This window comes from Dermochelys coriacea, chromosome 11, assembly GCF_009764565.3.
Source record: "Dermochelys coriacea isolate rDerCor1 chromosome 11, rDerCor1.pri.v4, whole genome shotgun sequence".
Lineage (NCBI taxonomy): Eukaryota > Metazoa > Chordata > Testudines > Dermochelyidae > Dermochelys > Dermochelys coriacea.
Window position 1 is genome coordinate 24,365,175 of NC_050078.2, and position 21,838 is coordinate 24,387,012.

A 21,838-nucleotide genomic window follows, 5' to 3' on the forward strand; every position below is an offset into this window, starting at 1 on the left:
GATTTACACAGTTAAGAATTGCAGTGTGTACTGAACGTCAAAGCAACCTTATCACTCCTTCTGAAATCAAAGTAGAGATCTTGTCAAAAGTCTGCAGTCCCCAAGCTTCAGTCATGGGAGAGGAAATGGGAATCTGAGAGAACAGAGTGCAGAGTATGGGAGAAGGCTAGGTGAGTGTCCAGAATTGTCAAAGGAGTTGCAGAAAAGACTGAGAATGACAGAAGGAAGAGAAGTGTATTAGGAAGAAGAATGGAGTAGCTGAAACAGTTGGGAAACATTAGAGAGCCTATGGGTGCAGCTGGACTGAACCTGGAGAATATTTCAATGGGCCAAAAGGAAAAGGAAAGCAGCCAGGAAGAGCTAGGAGAGCATTAGTTAGGGCCAAAGAGGGCCCACAAGGTCTGAGGATGTAGGCATAGGGCCAGGGAAGAATCAGAGAAGGTATTCAGGCCAAGAGTTTCAAAAGTGGCCACTGATTGTGGTTGCCTTAATTTTTGGTTGTCCAACTAGAGAGGCTTAGAACCTGATTTTCAGAAGTACTGAGCAACTGCAGCTCCTGCTAGCACCAAATAACTGAGACATCCAGAATCAGTGGCTGCTTTTGCAAATGTGGCTGTACATTCGGCATTTGGAGTTAAACAGTAATCTAAAGGTTTCAGATCCATAGCAACATCAACAGGTAGCTAAGTGTGGAAAAAGACAATAGAAAACATACTGAAGTCTGGAAGCCCAAAACATGGCCTACTAGTACTAATATGTGACCTGAACCAAGTGTCGTATAGATACTAATGGAATTTACATTTTACACGTAATAACTTGTTGCCCATTGGGCTGAAAATTTAACCTCCAATGGCTAATAATGCTGATCAGAATGCAGGGTCAGGGTCTATAGCCCATTGTGGGTTGCTTTTTCAACCTGCAAGGATTAACCTTCCATCATAAACCCAAACCCCATTCAGCATATCTACATATTTTTAATACTGAATTTCTTTGTAATCTCTATGTATTTTAAAATCAAAACAACTGAAGACAGTGAAATCCCTGGGAGAGAAAAGGCATTGCAACAACAACAAAGATACTATTTTGCAATGACACAGGCCAAATTTAATGAGAAATCTCTAATATGAATTTTCAGGTCTCTGACACTGATTTACTGCATTATCAGCATGTGATGAAATCTTGGCTTGAATTACAGGTATGCATTTTAATGGCTCTGCAATGTTTTCAGTATTTTGGATATGAGCAGTCATTGTTCTCCTTCTTTGTATGTAACTATTAATGAGATCTGTATATAATATAATTTAGCAGTTTTAACCAGCTATTTCTGTAAGAGGAAAACTGGCACAACGTAATGTTTTCTGTCTTTTTTCTCAATGTACAAAGTCCTTGAAACGGTGCAAATCTCTAAGCAAAGTACATTTTATAAAATTCTAAGCCTTTTAAGAAAGGTACACAATGCAGGAATACACAGCTGCAATTTTTAAAAGGCTACTGTTCCTTTAATGCCCAGCTGGTCCTGAGATGTAATAAAATTGACATATTGATTCTTTAGAATTTACAAATGCCTGTTTCATAAACTCCATCTCCAAAGCCTAGGCATCTTTAGAGCACTGTCATTTTTTTCTCCAAATGGATCAATTATGTGCCCACGTAATCCTGTTACCTGTGAAATCCATGCATACTTCTCCCATTTGCTGCAGTTCCCAGGCGGACAAACTTGCATTATGTACGCATAAACAAACAGAGCATTTTCCTGATATTAGGGATTGTTTTCAAAGTGAAAGGCAAACTCCCTGGTCATTTACTCAAAAACCATACATAGTATTCCTGTTCCTTCAAGTAACCTCACTGCACTATATGTTTAATTATTACACAACACAGCAAATCATTAAAAAAACAGAGTTCTGCTATCTTAAATGTTCCAACTGCAACAAGGAATTGCTACTTGTATAGTTAGTTCTCATTTTTCTATTGAATAAAACTTTTCAAGTTCTCTACCAGTCTTTTCGTTTGATAATTATTTTTGTATTTACTAGGAAGTGATTGTCACCAGAAATGTTTCTGCGTGACTTGAATATCTGGAAAGTGATCAGAGCTGCAAACTTTGCTGCATAGCTTTTTATATAGAGAGTAAAAAGCTTGGTATTTTTATCACAATAAATGTCTCTCCATCATCTACACACACACCATACACACACACCAACTGGTACACATGCCATGCACTACACACAGTAAAATTCTCTTATTCCTTTGAGATACTACTTACATGCATATGTAGATATGCAGATACATACACATTTAAATATACACACACATATATAATCACAACATATAAACAGAAAAACAGAAAATAAATGTGTATTCCTCTTTATATGAATTCTTTATAAAATATGTGAATATACATAGATAGAAATTCTTGTTTCATTCTTTCAGGCTGTGTTGTATCTGATTTTCTACACTTCACTGGGCATCCCGCAGTTCAGTTACACTACACTTGCACTGTACAATTTGTCTCTAAAAGATTCCCAAAATTATGAAACATCTGTCTGCTGCATGACCTGTTCACCAGAATGCCTCAAAGTGAGGTGCATGCATACATACAGAAAAGATGGCACTAAAAAAATGTTTTTTGCTCACAGCCCTGTACAAGTGGTCCAGCGCACCACTGCCATTGTTCAGGAGTGGTTTTAAAGATAAATGGCTGCATGTTAACCAGATTTGACATGCTGTACAAAAGCAGCCACCTTTGGTCCCATGACACAGCCAAATAGAAAACACAACAAGCAATCCTGGCAAAGATGTCCAGCATGAATAAAAGCACAACAATTTGTCATGTAGTCATTATGAAATGTTCGAGGCTTTGGGGCTTGTCATAGGACAGCAAAGATAAGGCAGTGTGCAGAATAGTGAAGTCTGAGGACTCTTGGGAGGTGGACGAGTGAAACTTGAAAAAAGCTCAGATAGTTGCAAAGAAGATATTTTCATTTGGTTCTTCCCAAGGACCAAGATGCTGTAATTAATTAAATGAAGAAGCTTGGTTGTTTTGAAAGATGATTGAAATCTGACATGTAATGTGGAAACATTTCAGTTTACTTTAGATTTCAGGAATATACAAAGCTACTTTTCTTTCACCAGATCGCTATAACACTAAAAGTTTCATAGCTTAGTTTACAAAGTAGTAAGCATCATTTATCTTGGGCCAAATCTTGCTCACATTTCTTACGTTACTAGTCCTTACTCATGGAAGTGGGCCCACAAAATTCAAAGGGCCTAACATAAACTGAGCAAGATCTGGTCCCTTGTCTTTTTTCGGGTTTAGATGATATTGAAGAGAAAACCGAAAACTTGAGCAAATGTCTACATTAAGCCTGATCAAATATTTCCATTGATATAAATTGGCACCAGATCGACCTTTTATGACCCAAATATGGGTCCCACTGAAGTTAATGGTAAAACGTGTATTCTTTTAGGTTTCAACTTATCCTTACTGTTCCTAAATTGAAATGAGATTCAAATGCTTCTATACAGCTGCTTTCTAAACTCTACATAACAGAGCTCACATTTTAAAATACCTTCCAGTCAATAATCATCATTACTTCAGTGATTATTGCTAACTTCTGCCCATTCAATGGTAATAATAGTAGTTATTTAAAAGCTAAGTTGTATTCTAAATTAGAATAATCACGTATATAACAAAGTGTAGGAATCTGATTATTTGATACATATATTCATAATTTGCTTAGTCAATTTCCTTTAAAAGAAAAGGAGTACTTGTGGCACCTTAGAGACTAACAAATTTATTTGAGCATAAGCTTTTGTGAGCTACAGCTCACTTCATCAGATGCATCCAATGAAATGAGCTATAGCTCACGAAAGCTTATGCTCAAATAAATTTGTTAATCTCTAAGGTGCCACAAGTACTCCTTTTCTTTTTGCAAATACAGGCTAACACAGCTGCTACTCTGAAACTTGTCAATTTCCTTTGCATCTGATTAGTTTATCATGAAACCATAATAATAAATAATATTTCTGCAGCTACTAAGGATCTCAAAGTGCTTTGTAAATGCTAAACCTTACAAAAACCATTTGAAGGAGGTAAAGATTATGTCCCCATGATGCTGTACCAATAAGGTACAGGAAAACAAGCACAGAGAGGCTAACTGACATGCCTGACAGCACACATGGCTCTTGATTCTGATCTTGTCTTCTGTAACTATACAAGGGTATAATTCCACTGACTATACACTGCTGGAGGGGAGATCAGACCCAGGCCCAAAGAATCTCCAGCAGAACTAAGACTAGAATCCAGATCTCCTGACTCACAGTCCTGTACCCTAACCAATACATTTTCTCACTACTAAACTATATTGTTAAAGAAATCAATATTCTCTGACCTGTACCTGTCCATTCACAGTACTAATCACCATGTGGAGGCAAAGGCCTAGCAACTGCAACAGGTAGCAAAATATGCTCTAAAATGCACAAGTTCACAGGGCTTACAAAAAAGAAAAACAAGTTTCTCTGAGAAAAGTTAACTATTGGAGATAGACTAATAAAATGATTTGCAATACTTATGTAATTATATGGGTAACAAAGTCCTTATAGGTGTATACTAGCTTTCTTTAATTAAAGTGTGTGATGCTTGAGAGCCATCTCACAGCTTCACCTATTATCATTGCAACCTGATAACCAACACCTGTATTTTGCTGCTTGGAAATCAGACTAACTCTACATGCACATCATTCAAATGGTCAACATTATCAAAAGCAGAAGTTATTTTTAAATACCCACATGGATAACTATAAATGACAGTTGTTTTGAAGTCCAACAATAATGCAATGACTGTTCAAATCGTTTAGTGCTGTGTATTTTTATAGTCTACCGTGATGTACGTATTTTGGAATTTTTAAATTTATTTATTTGAGGTTACACTAACCTGTAACATATTGGTTGCTGTGAAGTTTGTGCTTAATTGTTTATGTCCAGAAGGATGTACTTTAGTTAGAAATGAGCATTTTTGATTTTATCAGTCAAAGTTTATGAAAAGCACAGATCATCTAAGAAAAAATATGCGTATAGATAACCTATGTAACAGTTTTTTTTATAGTTCTGGGATGAAATATTGAATAAATGTTTACAAGAAGAGTTTTTTAAAGAAAATATTTGTTCTGTTGAGACTTTTCTAGTGCATTGCATTAATTGTAACCAAGAAATCAAGATTTTGATGTCATATTAGCATCTATTTTGTTTTACAGTATCAGTTTTAATACTCAATGCAGATTGCTATTGCCTTTTTAGGGAAAGCGTATTTTAAACACATAATATATTTGAAGAGATTCAGGGTCACTAAGGACTTCAATCAACATTTTGGCTTTTGTAAAGAATCTTAGCCAGGCATTTTGTTTAGTTAAACTCTATCGGATGCCACAATATATGAAGTAATATTGCTTTCAGTAAGTGCAAAACTGATATATTATGCCATCTATGGCAGCATTTGTTCAGTATTCGCTACAAACAGGAGAAAAAAGATACAGAATGCATGGATTGATTTTCAAATTACCTCAATATTTTGAAAACATTTTCACCTGCATGCTGAGAATGCTAAGAATGGGAAGGAAGGCAATTGTGCATTTGCACAGCCTCCACCGCATTCATTTATAAATTACCTCATCACTGACTGAAATTAACACTGATTCTTACAGGCAATTTCTCAATTTCCAATGCTAATTACATTTTTTTTACTTTTAAATTCTGTACCACCTGTTTTGGGCAAGACATCTTAGGCAGCGCGACCGCATTTAATCACAATTTTAATTAACCGCCCTGTAGATGTGAAAAAGAAGCAATTATAATGTAGATGAATGATGATTTTTCTGCATTAAATTGTTTTGTTTCCCTGGTATGTTGATTGTAACACAGCACACAAATACAGTAACTGTACAATTTTTTTCTATTGTAATTTAGTAATTGTTTTTGGAAAACCAGTTTGGGAATGAGTGACTTCATCTGTTTACAAATTGATTGATACTGTTAACTCACTGATTGCTGCAGCATACATTCTGTATTGCACAGCCTAATATAAAATATAATTAGGCATGCATAGACTTTGCAGCACCATTTTGGAATCTGAAAATCAACTGTAACTGAAGTATGTTTTCCTTGAGAATACTAGTATCAGTTGGGGCTGATGATATGATAATAAAAAAAATGGATTTTCCGATTCCACCACTGGTAGAAACCCTCGGATTTAATCTGATAGTCTAATGTACTAAATTATTTGCATAGTGCTGTAGCAGGCCTGGGAGCAGGGGGCTGGCAAATTGGAAGCGTGCACAACTCACTCAGATCAGTATCACAAGAAGCATAGAAGTGATGTAAAGAAACAATGATGGGAAAAAAAAGAGCTATAGCTTATAAATCAAAGAATTGTTACTGGAACAATGTACTGGTGTGCTGTTGCACTGGCTATCTACAGCTACACATTACCATAGGATAACATCTCATTCAGACTCATGGCTTGCAGATATGAATCTTTAACGTTTTTAATATAGATATATGTATATCTATCTATCAATGAAGAGAAATTCAAAGATCTTATTTATGTGAGGCAAAGTCTGTTTTCTTTCTCAGGGAGGGACATTACACTGAAGCAGATGTCCAATGCTAGCAACACCTGTGTATTTCACATTGAAGACTGAACAAGTATTGTTCCTTGGATAGACTCTGAGTACTGTCCTGGAGAGAACTGTCTACCCTGTAGGATACTTCCATTGAACAACACGGGTTCCTGTATAAAAAGCACTCTCTTCCCTCAGAACAGGTGGAATTCTAAGGCTCCAGAACTGTAGTTTCAGTCCCATTATACCTTGAGATGGTTATCTCTCCTGAGCAACCTGACAGTGGGGCTAAAAGTGAGTGTAACCATGAGAGAAGGATATAGCGCATTGGTACCAGCTGTCTCCTCTATGGTTTCCTTCTTTTCCAGTCCTCATGCTGTGAGATCCTTAGCCACAAGAGTTTGTAAAGAGGTGAAAAGTAATTTGGCCTATGCAATATCCTGTCACAGTCAGGTTTATGTTGTAATCAACAGCAGATGTAGAGCAGGGAAAGGTACAAACAGAGGAGACAATGCCAATTTTGGGCCCAGTCCTGCTCTGTGGACATCAATGAGAGTTTTGCTAGTAACGTCAATGGGACCATGATCAAGACCATTCTTAGGGGCCCTACATCTTCTGTCTGTTTTATAAATATTTGCTAATAAAATATTAATAGGGAGCATAAAATTTGCACCCAGGCTCATTTTGAATGGTTAGTAAGAATCCATCTTATCGATACATAAAAGGGCCTATTATCTCACTGTGCAGGAGATTTACATGCATAACTCCCATTAACTCTTATGGGACTTAGGCGCGTAAATCTCTCATGCATCTAGAGAAGAAAAGACCACGTAAGGTCTTGTGATCTATACTGCTAGTAGCTTTAAGTCCCTTTCGCTTATAAAACTATACAAAAATTAACCATTAAAGCTTATTCTGTGCAAGCTGTCCGCCTACATATATCACCCAGCTTGCTGTTTGAAGTACTTGATGTAAATGCATTCTGAGAAAAGGTACCACAGTAAACAAGCCCATTCATTTCAGTTAGTAAAACTGTCATAGTTGAAAAGAAGCAGACTAAGGGCAGGTAGAAAAATTGTACAGGTTTTGCCCAGCAGATTCAATTTCAGATTTAGGCTCTAGACAGACTGAACTGCTTGGTGAAGAAATAGTTTCATTTTGTGGAGCATTCCCATCTCCTCCTCCCCTTTGCCTACTTACAGTCCTCAAGTAAAGCACCATGTATTAGAAAGGAATAGTGCAAAATATCCCTGAAACGCTGGGATGATAGAATCTTTACACAATCAAACTAAGATGCTCTGCCTACAAAAATAATAATAAAGAAACAAAATACCTTTTATTTCATAAACTTGTTGAGCTAAAATGTTCATTAGGAATCCTGCAAAACAACAGCTGTGTTCCTGCTGGGATCTGATGTCTCACCACAAACCTTTCCATAAGCACTTTGTTTTTGATATGAAACAAAGAGGAAAATACCTGATCCCAAGCTTCTGTTAGTCGCAGCTCCCTATATCTTCACACCCTGACCTACTGAACATTCCTTCCAGCAAAGCACTGCTTCCCATGGCTACCTCCTCAGCGCAAGCTAGCTAACTAATCTCTTAGCAAACACTTGCAGCAAACCTGAACAGAGTTTAAAAAGAAGAAAAACTTTTTTAAAGATAAAGCCTGAGGCATCTCCAACAATCAGAATCTAAATTTAGGATTAGCTACTCAAGTTTTCTGCTGAGATGTAAAGTTGTACCCATCCAATGAACAAATTTTTAAAAATCTAAAACCTGTTTTCTTTCCACTAACCTGCCAATAATCATGTCATTGTGCTTACAGGTATTTGCAAAGTGATCATTTTATCACAGCAGCACCATTGGGATGATATGTCATTTGAAAAGTCCAACCAGCTGGCCCTGTCTGCACAGAGGGTAACCTTTCTTTAGGAGCTTATAAGAAAATCCACTGTTGAAATAAATAACAACTCTCAAGCAATGATCAAAGAAAAATAAATCTTTTACCCCAATAAGACTTTTTAAAACTGAAATCCCATTTTTAGCTGGATAACAGTTAAGAGGCTAGTGGCCACCTATCCATCTAGGAGCTACATTTTAAATATTTGCTGCATAGAAATTGAAGAAACAAATGGATCTGTGGTTCTTTGGGAGTGAAAGCTTTTAAAATAAAGTTCATATGTAGTATATGAAAACATATTGTTTGGAATTTAAGTTCTAATATCTAGGAATAAACAGAGCATTAAATCAAGCAATACTGTGACAAGGCCAATATGCACATGGATGATGCCAGCGAGGCATCTCCAGCCCTTTGTTCACAGCTTAACAAAACTGTGCCGTCACACCACTTTAGCTCAACAGTGCCTGTCGAATGGGCATCAGCAGATCAGCCAATGCCTGTCACACACACAGCTGAAAAACTGTTTGAAAGCAAGGCTTACTTTAGCACAAGTCTGGTAGGAGAAGTCAGAAGGATTTTTAATCATCCAGTAAAGACCAATAAATAAATAAATAATTTTAAATGGAGGAAAACATATATTTTTCTTCCTTTAATGCACCTGGAGGTGTGGGGTTCTAAATAGGATGTACAGCTATTTTTAGTCAGTAAAATTCTGTCCTGGTGTTTTTCACCCCAGATTTTTTAAAATAATCTATTTAAAAAAAAATTTTGTGTCATCCTGATCTGAGGCCCTCAAGTGACAGAGCGTAAGTGAAATAACATATTCAAGGAAATGCTGGGGGGAGGGAGGTTTCTAATTATCTTTGCAGATAAACATATTGCGCTCCTCTCTTTTTAGCTGATCAAAATATGTTTTCACTGGTATTAGCAACCTTTTCAGTCATTTGTCTTCACATTTGTGGTGCATAAGCATGACACTACTCCAGAAAAGAATTGCAGCAAAGTAAGCTTGTTAAATCTAATGCTGACAACTTTTCATGATTACTCCACTTTTATTTTCTATTTTTTTAAATGCTTCTCTTCAAAGTCCATGGGAGGTTCCTATTCCCTAGAACTTTAGCATGATCTGATTAGGTCTCACCACTCCTCTTTAGGCATCCAATCAGATTAAACTACACTTTGTACAGAGTGTAGCAGAGCAAGTCTTTCCTGGTTCTAGGAACTGGATAAAGGCACTGGTCCTCCAGCCTTGAAAAACTTCACTGTATCCAGTACTATTAAGACCTAAAACATTTAGATTTGATGTCCCCCCTCCCCCAAAGTTGAAAAGCTTAGCTTCTTTCTCTCTGTGTGTGTCTTTCACTCTGCTGCTGTCAGTTTGCTGCCTGCACTTTAGCTGTCTCTTTCCCAGTCCCTACCCTGTCAGTTTCTGGCCTGCCAATTTCAACTTGAAGCTTGACTGGGCTGATTTGATGCAAATACCTCCAGGGAAAACCCTGAAACTGATGAACAGTTATGTCAAGTCGATTTTGCACCATCGGGAAAAGGTAACCTCTGCGAGAAAAAAAACAACAAGGTTAAAGAGACAAGGGCTTTTCACGTGTAATACCACTGCTGCACATCTCGTTCACTGTTTACCATCCCTCAGAAATTGTAACTGTCAGAATTAGTCCTAATTGCAGATGCGAAAGCTGCCATTATAATAAAAACGGAGGCAGTGCAGGCATTAAATGTAGCAGCCTAATTTGTGAGACTACTGAAAAGGTAGAGTAAATGAATATTTCATTACTTTAATTACCAGGGACTACTCTTTTCTTGCTGTCTTATGATAAGTGTTGCTGTAACTAGCAACAGCAAACATCCACTAAAACATAAAGTGCAATAATGGTACTGCTGTCAGGATCACTGCTTTAAAATAGGGGGGTGGGGAAGATAACAGTTTATCTATTTCTTAGAGATTCACGGGAGTAAGGGATGGAAACTCATTTAATGTCCAAAAACCAAGAGGCGAGTAAACCGGTTTTAGTAATAACAATAACAACAATGGCCCAGAAAGGGGGGGGGGGATAAGTCGAGGGCACATTTGAAATTCCAGCCTCAAAAAGAAGGCTTGCAAGTGTTGGAAGCAGAAGGCTCTTTGCAACTTTTCTTTTTAAAGGCAAAGTTTAGTGTTGTGTGGCGGCATTAACACGGGCCCACAAAGCAGAGGGTGTATTTTGGAGGCTAGGGACATGCTGGGTGTGAAATGATTAAGCAAAGGATGGTGGTGATGGCTGGGATGGGAGAGTTACAAACCGGCAAAAGTTCTTCAGAAGTGTCTGGGAGGCTTCAAGGTAGAAGGAGCAGGCTTGAGAATGACTTCGCAGGCGGCTTCAGAGCCCTGGCTCCTAAGAACTGGGGAGTATCAATAATTACTCAGACTTGACACTTTTGAAATCCCTGGGTGCCCCTGCATAAACGTCAATCTCAGGTAGAGGAGGGCGCAGGAGTGGGAGGGCTGAGGAGATTGCTGAGACTGGTTGAAGCCAGCCTGTCTCTGCATTTATCACTCTGTCCCAGAGGAGGTGTTTGTTCGACATCGCAGTTTGACAGCACAAAAACACTGTGGCCAGAAGCCCTATCAAAGAACCCACTGACACGTATCATTTGTGGTCTGGGTTTCACAAGGCCTGGCTACCTCACACTTTAAATGCACAAGTGTAAAACTCCACACGTTTGTAAGTGTTCCAGGAGCATCTGAAACTTTCTTTTCTTATTAGTACTGTAAATATGGCTCTGAGATTTCCCCCCCCCCCCCGCCCCCCATCTGCCAGGAACGTGCTTTGAAGGCCGCACACTTTGCAATTAATTTGCTTTTAAACTCCGCACCTAACTGAAGCGGAGAGGAGAATAAGAAAAGGGCTGAAATATCCGCAGCTGATCCCACCCTTCCTCCTCAGTCACACAGCTCAGTCTCGGATTGATCAAGGCCGGTTAAGCATGGGCCATTAACACTGGCATGTAAGCTATTGGGGCGCATGCAAACCTCCCGTGCGATGCACCCCACCAAGCAGAGGCTGGGTTAAACGCTTACCTCCTCTGAGCCTGGGGAGAATAAGGTGCGTGTCAAGGCAGGGGGCGTTAGAACAGAAAGGTAATGTCTGTGGCCCAGGGAGGTGGTTTATTTTATGATCGGAGTTCCCAAGGCCCCAGCTGTCCTGTGTTTAGGCTCCAACGTCTAAACACGTTCTTACAGCACCAATCCGGCGGAAACGGACTCCAACACAGTTCGGCTAGAAATGGAAGTTTAGAAACCACTTTTTGGCCTAGGTACCTCCCTGCATCACCCCCCACTCGGGAAAGTAATGCTGCAAGGGGATCCCACCCCCGTGGAGACAAACAGGCCCGATCCTGCTTCCACTGTAGTCGGTGGCAAAACTTTCATCGACTGACTGCAATGGCTAAAATGCTAAACCACGTCAATACAGTTATACTTAAGCAAATGATTAGAGCCCCAGCTCTGTATCGCATTAACAAATGACTCTTGGCAGAGTCATTTGAACTGACTAGCGTATTGGCTGGACCATTTGAAGTGGATGAAATGTATCCACTAGTTGGGGCGGGTGGGCCCCGTACAAACCTTAGATGCTATGATATCTTAATCTGTTGATCTGTTATTGATTCTTTCTCTTGCCTGTGACCTTGCTAGCAGGGCTGTCCCACCCAGCAATCAAATGTAGAGAGAACAGTGTGCTCCTATCACCATGAGAGGCTGAAGTAGTACAGAACTGCTGGCTGCGACTAAGGAGAGAGAGACGGTGTACAAAATATCGCCTGTCACCACTGCTAGAAAATCCAGCACAAGCCTCCCACGGAAGACATACGCCAGGTGGGAGCACACAAAGAGCACCTGGACTCACTAGCTCTGGTGGCAGAACAGCCCACGCGAAGTGTCTTTTCCCCTTGCCTGGCGCGATGACATTATGTACCCCTCTGATGCAGCAATCCAGGAGTATAGGAGTCTTCTAAACTTCCCAATTATGTTTTAATTGCTCGCTCGCAACCATACGCACACCTCAGCTCGGCTTCGTTAGCAAACTTCGAAGCTGCAAAGGTTCCGGCTAGGCGAACACGCACGTGTATAGCTGCTAAGGGGGTGTGTGTGTGTGTGTGAGTGTGTGTGTGTGAGAGAGAGAGAGATGTGATACAACGTAGTTTCGGGGTTCTGGTGAAACCCACATTCTTAGAGACCACAGAAAGCTAAGTGTAGAAAAGATAGAGGGGTGGGGGGGGGAGTGCTCAATTGCACAGCTCTCCAGGATTTATAGACGTGTCTCTGTCAATAATTTATTTAAATACCTTTGTTTTCTCATCATAGGGAAAAGCTGTTCTGGCCCAAAGCCATCCTCTGAACACATCACTGCTTCAATCTATGGGGACGCTCGGCTCGGCTCGGCTCGGCTCGGCTCTCCGCAGCTAGACACGGAACCCAAACCCCTTGTGAACTTTGGGCAAATTCGGAAGAAGCTTCGGAGCTGGCTCTGACCTTTGAAACCAGGGGCCTCATCTCTAACTCACTCACAGCCAGGTGACAAGCATTTCTGCCTCGTGTTGTCTTACAAAGCTACAGCACTCCAGGCTCCCCCCTTCGCCCCCCCTGCAAAGTAAGTTCAGAACACTAATAACCAAATCTGTAAACAATCCTACATCGCCGTGATAATTACATTCCTGCAATCCGCACGGACAGATATAAAGATAGGACGCTGACTTGAGTTTCTACTTGGAACATTTGCTTAAACTGAGCATCTCGACCTATTCCTCTTGTCGCTGCTTAAACCCATTCCTCTTCCCTTCCTCCTCCTACACTTTAGCTTTCAGAAGCAACATCAGCTCTCAGTTTACACCACTGGATTCTCTGGGAACATACGAGTTTGTGATTAGTGGCTATTCTTGCTCGTATCTTTACTACGTACCCGAGGAGGCACTGCTCGTTTCTCTTCTTTGTATGTGTATCTATCCCAACTTTCCTATGAAAGACCCGAAAAATATGCAAAGCTTGCACTGCTGCTGAGAAAGAGGACAAAGTTTAACTTCTCTGTTGGCAATCACGAAATAACTCCTCGCAGTTTTCTAGCGAAAGATCTGATTTGCTGAATTTTGTCCTTTGATTTCTGTTTGTATGTTATTGCTACTGCTAAGGTCGTTGCCAGCCTCAATTAGATCACAAATGAGATCAGTTTAATTCATCTCCCAAACTGTGACCTGACCATGGTCTGAAAGTATTCAAAAACGCATTTTAAGCCTTCCTTTGATTTCTAAAGGAATACTGCATGCTTGGTCATTCATACAAATAACATAAAACGTAATTATGGGATGATTTGGCAGATGACATTGCTGCCAAACTACACTCCATGCCAGATACTGTAATGCTGCTCCTGCTGCCCTGGGATTTGAGTGCACAGTGCCATTTTATAAGGCTGGAGTTAGTGATGTGTGCGTGTGCGTGTTATACTGAGGTGTTTTAATGGAATTTGGGAGGAAGGCTGCAATAGCAATGAGTGCACATGCACATCAAAACCACAGCTAAAAATTGCTGTATCACCTAGACGGGATGTGGATCTGCACTACCAAATCACCAGAAGGCTATGACAAAGGGAGCTTGCAGCTTGACACACGGGTAACAACATAGCAAACACCTTTAATTCTGTCATGTCTCATACCCTTTGCTTTCTCACACATTTGTGGCTGCTCTAACATTGACACCTACACTTTTTGAAAACTAAATAAGGCAATCTTATTTAAACTGAAAAAGCAACACCTGAAAAGTTATTCTTATGCCCAGCAAAAAATAATCCAATATTAACTCCTTCCTGGCATAAGTGGGGTACCGCGGTAGGGCAATGAAATGGGGCAGCCTTACAAGGTGAAAGTATAGTTTCAAATGATTATATGCTTTGAAAACCTTGCAGGTTTCCTCAAAGATGGGAACAGAGATAATATGACTATCAGACTCAACCCCTACAGATTTGCAAGTCTACAGTGTCTTTTTTTTAGAAAAGACTATTTTACTTTTCAAGACAGATTCCTGAATTACTCTAAATCACCTTAAAGATTTATTATGAGTGCCTAAAAGTTTTCCAACATTTTTTTTTAAGTTTAACAAACATTTTTTTTTAATCCTCAATATGCGCTAAGGATTTTGTTTTCAGGTTCATTTGGTATAACTCTGTCGCCATTCATAAACCTGATTGGAGCCACAGCTCAGCCCAAATGATTCAGTTATAAATGAGACAACTATGTTGTTGGTTGACTAGCTTCAAGGGTCTAAAAAATGTCAGGCTTTCATTCCTTTCTCTCTGTTATGCAAACCGCTATATGAACAATCATAACTTGGAACTTCCAAAGAAAGTCCCCCTGGGAACACGAGTCTTATCTGATGAGTGCAAGTGTATAGCACACAAAGAGTTAAACAGTTTTTCAGCGTTACTGGGTAGGTTAATATCACAGCTGCCTGGTAAAGCATTATCCCAGCACCTCACTTAACAAAAGCCTCCTTTTTGCAAACAGACTCCTACTTTCCCCCAAGTAACCAAAGGTGTTTACTGAAGTAAATCTGCCTAAATCCTCCATTGCTTGGGTCATGGGGGTAGGCAGGGGGGGTGGAAGGTGTAGAGATAATCTCTTTTTGTAAATTCTGTAAATCTTCTGGGAAAAAATCCGGAATCTGTGTCACATGCTTCTGTTCAACTGGTAACATCTCGGTTAGTGTGCTCCTTAGGAGAGAAATCTGCCATAGTAGCAAAAGGAAAATAAAACATCCCTCTCCGCTTCTTATTGTTCAAACTGCTCTTCTCTCTCAAAGTTGCTTTAGCACATTTAATCTATTTGCTGATTGGGGAAAAAAACTTGTTAGTATCTTAAAAAGCGGTTTCTGAAAAATGTCAGTTTGGTAGGCAGGAGATAGTATAGTTGAAAACTTGTCACTTAAGATTTCTGCCCTACTCTGGTTATTCTAACACAAACAACTGCATATTACTTTTTACGTGTTGCAAATAGAGGCAAACAACACAGGAAATTTTGACAGGTCTGCCTGAAAGGGCTTAAATACTTCTCAGTAAGCAGGATTCAGTTATAAATAAACCTTCTCTTGGTGAGAAAAAGTGAATGTAACCAAAACCTCAACAAAATTTTCATGCTAAGAAACGCAGAGTGGCTTCTGGAAAACAAACAAACAAGAAATCTGGGGAAGGGGGGGGGGGGGGAATATGGAGGTGGCTGTGAATACAAGAAACACGAGAAAACTTGGCTAACGAAACTTGCACAAATGTAACATTTCCCCCTTTACAGTTCTGTGATGTTGTTGGGGTGGGGAGGTTGTTTGTTCGTTTTGGGGTTGTTATTCTTTCCCGCTAGCCAGCAAATGTGACATATTGCCAGCCTCAAACCTGGGGAAGCTTTTTCCTTCCCAAAGAGTTGCCCCTTTGCTCCTGTCGTGTCACTGGAAGGAAAGAAACACGCCAGCCCAACTCATCCTCCCACTAAAAAATATTGGCTGTCCAAAGGACAGCTCTTTCGCTGCTATCTTTTCATCTGCGTGGACCACATTTCCCTCACCTCCACTCCCCAAGGTCATGGCGAGTAAACAATAATAGTAATTAAAACAAAATAATAGGCAGCAGTCAAGAGCCGAGAGTACACACACCTGACCCTAACTATAGCAGACTTCTCCGAGTAGAATTTGATCCCTCTCTGACACTTTTTACCTCAAGTGTTAGTGCGAGTGGCCATGAATAGCACAGGCATGCCATCTTGTAACACTATCTGCCTGTCAGAAGAGCCAAGGCTGGGTAGAGCAGGATCTATATAAGGCTTGTAACTAGGGGAAGCCCAACAAACAGCTACAAACACCTAAGTTATTTTACTCAGCCTCCACCCTTCTGCTTTTTCCCCCCTCTTCTCACTCTTTTTTTTTTTTTTTTTTCTTTTCATCTTGGCTTTCTGTTGCAGAATGCAAATGTAGCCTGCCGGCGGTGAATGGGCTGAATTGTGATTAAGAAGAAGAAGAGCTCCTTTCTTTGTTCTCCCCTCAGGGGATGTTTACTGGGAGAGACACAGCGGATCAGATATGAAAGGCATTCAGGTCAGCATTGATGTGAGCGAAAGTGAAATCATACCTAAGGCATTCAAAAGACCGCCGTGTCAGGGGTTCAGCTAACGGTGCATCTACTGTGTGTGTCTTCCCTGTTAGGGAGAAAAAAAATCTTTCTAAAAACAATCCCTTCTCCCCCCCACCCCCCCAAAAAGAGAGAGAGAGAGAGAGAATGTTTAATTGCAACAAATTATAAAAAGTTTTGTCCCCCCTGGCGATTAGATGCCACAGGAGTTAGGCTTATCTTCCCTTATGGACCATGGCCTAAGTAGGTTAACCGTAGCAATTGGGATCAACATTTTTAGGAGGGAAAGAGACCAGGTCTGAAATAGGAAACCTTTATTTCCTAGGTGCATCCATATGTACTATATGTGGCTATATTACACATATAATTTATCTGATTCAATAAGATATGAGGTTTCTTTATTCATACATGAAATTGTAGACATATGCAATCACTTCTCGCCTCCTTCAGAAGCAACTTCAATGGTAAAGACAGTGTGGCATATAAAAACAGAACAGCACACCTTGAAAAGTAATCTTTTATTGACTTTGGAACTCCTAGGAACACTCTGCTCAGAGTTTACAGCATGAGAAGACTGTAACCAAAGACATAGGAAGTTGGTACACAGTTATTTAAGTTAAAAATGCTTCAAGGAAAGTCTAATCATCATAATATTTTTTCATTAAAAATGCTTGATGAAGAAATATTTGGATCTTACTTTTTTAAGTTTTTACTTCCCACAGCCTAAATATTCTTTCAATAGATTTTCCAAGTGGTTAGCTGACACTGTTGGCATAAACAGAGATATGTAAATATATAGGGGGGGAAATCACAAATTTCAGTAAAGCATACAAAGAGTTAAGAGGTGGCTGCTTTTACAGAGGCTGAAAGCAAAATGAAAATCACAAATCATGTAAAAAAGACTAAAAAATAAGCAACAGAACTAGATTTAGTCGTGTTTCAATAACCATCCTCTCTGTTTTGATTTTTTACACCTTTAGAATCTTAGTTAAAATATATAATTTGCCTAATGTTAACATCTGCTTTAATAGTGACATTTAATTCTGAAATATTTTCAACTAGTGTTTCTGCATCCCAGATTTCTCTCCTTTTTCTCTATCCTCTAAAAAGACAACTAAAGAGCAATCAAAAAGGTGTCTGACTTGGCTATTCAGACAATTGCACCCTTGTGGGAATGCTGGAATGAATGGTACAGTGGACACCCCAGCACTATTGACGTTATAAACATGTAAATGAAACACATTAGGGCAGACAATCAATTGTCTGTGAGCACTACAAACCTGCACTCCCCTTCTATGTGACAGGCACAAAATAGGGTCTACCTTGGGAAGCCATGGTCTTGGTAAAAAAGGACAAAGAGTTCTCTTTCTCAGAGGAGAAAATGCACCTTAAAAGCATTGCGATAATGCAGATGCCAAAAACTGTCGTGAGGCAAAGAATTTCCTATTTCTTGGAATGAAAGTAGTGCTGCTGTAAAAGAATCAACACCCTTCTTTCCACTTTAAGGGTACACAGTTTTCTTAGGGAATATTCTCAGTATGGTTTTATAGCTTGTTTCTCAATCTTCAATATATTTTATTTATCTTGGACAGTTTACCGTATATATTTATTTAACAATTAACTTTCAATGCTGTTCCTTTTTTAAAAAAAATTGATGTTATGGTTATTAATTCTTTAATTTATTTCATTTTATTTGACACGATTTTTTAAAAAAGTTTACCTGTAGATCACGTGCAATAACTAAAGAGGCTAGTGGCAAAACCAGTAACAGTAAGTGAAGAATTACTGGAAATGACATATGCTATTCAACAGTAGCATTCAACAATATCCAAATTCACTCGTTTTCCCCCAAAACTCAAAATAAAATCAATAGCTCAGATAACAGCCTCCTCTGTTCCATATCAAAACTGAATCTGTATAGCGAGATATACTTAGATATTCATTACATCTTGGTCACTTGCATTTGGTAAATAATATTTTTATAAATAAACCTATATCCAGGTACCTTTTGAAGTAGTAAAATATTCTCCCAATGAGTTCATCAACTCCAAAAGTAATCTACTTGCAACGGATTTTCACACTTGTAAAGATAACTAGGAAAAGGAACGTTCCCAGTTGACCGCTATAACTTGTACCACCTGAAATTTACTAGGGAGCATTCTTGTATCTGAGACTCTAGTTATTTCCAAACTTCACCCATCAGGGAAAACAAACGCCACTTCTCATTACTCAGAGATTCTAGCTACATTTTTTTCTTTTTAAAGGGTGAAGTTAATTCGAATTTTCCCTCTTCCCCATCATCTCTAGAAAGAGGTGGGTTTCAGAGTAGCAGCCGTGTTAGTCTGTATTCACAAAAAGAAAAGGAGTACTTGTGGCACCTTAGAGACTAACAAATTTATTTGAGCATAAGCTTTCGTGAGCTACAGTTCACTTCATCGGATGCATTCAGGTGGGTGGATGTCTTTTTGGTTAACGTTCTTAAAGGGAATAATTGTGTCTGCCTGTTTGGTCTGTATTCCCTTTCGGATCAGATGCCTTCAAAACACTAAACGTTCTCCCTCTTCTTTACAACTGGAAGCGAGATGGCAAAGAAATCAGAGAGAGATGTATACTGAAACTTTGGAGAAAATTAGACACAACTTTTCTTTTCTCCTCTTCCTCCCCCCAAATATTTTTGCTTTTAAAGGAGACAACTCAAGTCCCAATTCATGCCATGCCAGAGAGATTTGTTTTAAGGAAAGCGTCTTTGTACCTAGTCATCTCTCCCTGAGAAGGCGAAAGAGGGAGTGATGAAAAATCAGTCCCCTTCCTCTTATTTCTAAGGCTCTGCCTGCAGCAGGAAAAGAGAATGAGGCAGCATCTCCAGTGAGACCGCTCCAGCTACAAACAGGGGCAACACCAACAGCAAACGCCAAACTTTGTAAGTTTCAAACGTCGCTGCTGCGACGATTCCAGCAGCTTGGCTATCAGTCTGAGAGCGATCACTCTCAACGTGGTGAGGAAGTGCAGAGTAGGGAGAAAAAGAAGGGGGCTTTGGGTTTTCTCTCCTTCAGTGAAAGTGTTACAAAGTGAGTCAGGCGACTGGAAATCATCTGACTGAACTTTCCTGAAACCGACACACATTCCTGGGCTGCGAGCTCCTCTGATTTCCCCACCTTCCATCCCCCTTACTCCTATTCCCCTCTCTTTAGACTTTTCTCTCGAACATTTTTTTTCCTAGGGATGGTTCCCCCCATGACCATTTATTTTAATATGACATCTCCCACTCCCTACACACACACACGGTTCCCTGACACTGCCCTACTGCATCACTCTCTTCTCCAGCTCTGATCACTCCCGTTATCTTGTAAAATCCTGAGCTTTTTTTTCTTTCTACCCTATTTAGCTTTGTAGGAATTTTATCCAGCATCGTTTTCTAATCCTGAGTCCTGACCATCCTTACACCCACTTCCACACAGAGCATATAACACATTTAGGCACTACTTGGCTTCTTTTATTTTGATCCCCTCTATCATTTCTATTTGGTTACATTTATACCACTCTAGTTTCCTTGATGCCCATCTATTTTTGCAGCTTTTAAAACATGTAATGCTATTGCCTTTCCAAGGAATTTCTATATGATTTCGATAAGCATTATCATAGTTAGTGTTATCAGCAAAAACACAAGCTCAGAAGTGACATCTTTTCCATGAATCCAGAAGAGAAGAAAAATCCACTCAGTTCAGATAAATCCTGGGCAATCCCCAAAGGAAAAGGCATTGGCTACGTGATTGTCGAGAGAGAAAATTAAAAAAAAAAAAAAAAAAAAAAGAAAAGAAAAGAAAAGAAAGAAAGAAAAAGAAAAGAAAAGAAAAGAAAAGAAGACTACCTTCTTCTCAAAACCAGAACATTTCTGACTCAGAAATGAATGAAAGAAGCAGATTATGGAACACAAAGAAAAAAAAACATGGTGAAAACAAAAAGGAATAAAATAAAATAAAATAAAAATGCACTGGTTGGAGCAAGACAGGGAAGGGAGAAGTTAGACCTTCGTGCAACCAATGCACACACTTTAAATGAAGTTTGCAGGATCGGTTACCTTAACAATCGCAATTAAACTTTCTCCTCCCAACTCTCCTGGCTTTCTTAAGTCATTGCACCCCACGAAAAAACAATTTCAATGGAGCAACGGAATATATGCCATTCCGGTCCATATGTGTTACTAAAGACTTGTGTGCAATAACTGGGTGTACACATTACATGCATTATCTCTCCCACATACATAATCATATAGCTTTTAGGAAATCGTTTGTACATTTTTGCTGATCAAATTGTTTTGCGAAAACATGAAACACATCGGTACACACACTCATCACAGAACATGTGATGAGGTTTAATACGCTAAACTAATAATCTTGTATGACGAGAACCAAGAAGGGTAAAATAAGAAGGCTAAAACAACAAACAGAATATTCTTTAGTGCAAAAGAGCACTTCTGGATGCCTTGCTTTAAATCTCATTCTCTTTCCTCTCAAAAATGACTGTTTAACATAAGAAAAAAGGCTGCTTGACACAAAGCTTTTGTTATCCAGTTGATCAGCAACGTGCTTTAGATACTTGTAAGGGGAAAAAAACCCCCACAACAGACATTGATTTTAGAAAATCAATAACCAACATTTAATAAAAAGAACAGAGGAAACACAAGAGAGGAGAGGGAAACATTACGTGTAATTTTAATGTCTACTAAATTACCCAGAGATGAGGGGAAGGGGAGGTCTCCTATGTGAGGACCACCTTAAATAATGACAGACACAGGAGTAAAGGCGGGGTGTGTGGAGGGGGGAAGGGGGGGAGAGAGACTTTAAAAAAAAAGATAACAAGGAACGGATCATTGGGAAGCTGCTCGGAATATATTATTTTAGTTGGGTTTTTTTGTAATACTAAGCCAAGCAAATAGATCAAAGACAACACAAAGGGTAACATAAAGAACAGTTTCTGACTAAAATTCCTCTATCACTCCCCCATATGGCTCGACACCTCCACCACAACAAGAAAAAGACACACACACACACACACACACACACACACTCGCGCAACCTAGAGAGAGGGAAGGGGCGGGGGGGCGAGAGAAAGGATCATTTGTTTCTAATCAACATTCTCTTGTCTTTGTGTTTTTCTCCTTCCACC

General features: G+C 39.5%; 1 protein-coding gene and 1 long non-coding RNA gene across 6 annotated transcripts in view; both read right to left on the reverse strand.

Annotated features, from left to right (window-relative positions):
• The window catches only part of ZEB2 (zinc finger E-box binding homeobox 2), a 136,409-nt gene that overhangs the window by 110,623 nt on the left and 3,948 nt on the right, over positions 1-21,838 (reverse strand). The gene's annotated exons all lie outside the window — the stretch shown is intronic.
• Positions 3,978-12,984, reverse strand: LOC122458086. Its single transcript, XR_006277927.1, has 3 exons — positions 12,858-12,984; positions 10,815-10,913; positions 3,978-10,073 (listed from the first exon to the last, which is right to left on the reverse strand). It is a non-coding gene; the product is annotated as an uncharacterized LOC122458086 (long non-coding RNA).